Here is a 1,000-nt window from a genome sequence, read left to right on the forward strand (position 1 = left end):
ATATCCTTTGCTTACTGAAAAGATAAGTCGTCTCCTATGGTGTTTTAGCTGTTAACCTTTCATCTTGGAGGCTCTTGTAGTTAATTAAGGTGAGCATGCATACTATACTTTCTATATGTAGTGTATTTATTTGATATTAACAAAGAAAAAGATTCAGCATTACTTTAACAATGTATCGTGCACATTATTTACTTAATACTTAATTAATTATATCTGAACACTTTTTCATAAGATTTCATTTAACAGGAACATTAGAAGAACTCCGGATACCTTTAAATTATGAAATTATGGAGCATTGGTTGAATTAGTTCTCATTTGTCCTGCAAGGTAGCTGTGCTCATGGTTCTAAAGAAAGCATGAAAGTGCCTTTTTTTTTCATTGGGAACGAAGACAGTGTGCTGAAAAGAGGATTTATGACAATGAACTGATATAACAGTATCAGTTAAAAATAGTAAATGATATCTTTAGATAACTTCAATTTCTTAGACATTTGTAATTTGCTTCAGTAGACAACTTTTAAACAACGTTTCAGAAATGGCAGAAGCAGAATTAATGTGGAACAGATCTTTCCATTAGTGTGCATGTTACTGATTTATTCGATTTAAAAATGGTAATTAATTACTTTTTCTTGCCTGTTTGTATATAGATTGCTGTCCCACAAATGAGAACGAATTGCAGTTAATTTTGGTGCTACTAAAACAACTGATGCTTTTGACGTCTTCACCTTGCAACATTATGCAGTTAATTTTTGCCGTAACAATGGGAGGCAATTGGAAATTAATTAATTTGGATGCAACCGGAACAACAAATTATCTGCAGTGGTATCCCTCCTAGATTTGGTTGGTTTGCTCATCACACTGGTAGACTTTAGAACGCCACTTTCTACAATTAATTAAGGTGAGAATACAAAACATTACATTCTACAGCTAATTCAGGTAATATAAATAATAACATAGTTAAATTAATATTAATTACACTTTATTAATCTGTTGTCAATTTG

At 31.4% G+C, this 1,000-nt stretch overlaps 1 long non-coding RNA gene across 1 annotated transcript; it reads left to right on the forward strand.

The window, feature by feature from the left end:
- LOC112905712 lies at nt 1-729 on the forward strand. Its single transcript, XR_003231973.1, has 3 exons — nt 1-89; nt 247-451; nt 647-729. It is a non-coding gene; the product is annotated as an uncharacterized LOC112905712 (long non-coding RNA).
- The last annotated feature ends 271 nt before the right edge of the window (nt 730-1,000 follow it).

The sequence above is a fragment of the Agrilus planipennis genome, unplaced genomic scaffold (assembly GCF_000699045.2).
Source record: "Agrilus planipennis isolate EAB-ADULT unplaced genomic scaffold, Apla_2.0 scaffold7, whole genome shotgun sequence".
NCBI classification, from domain to species: Eukaryota; Metazoa; Arthropoda; class Insecta; order Coleoptera; family Buprestidae; genus Agrilus; species Agrilus planipennis.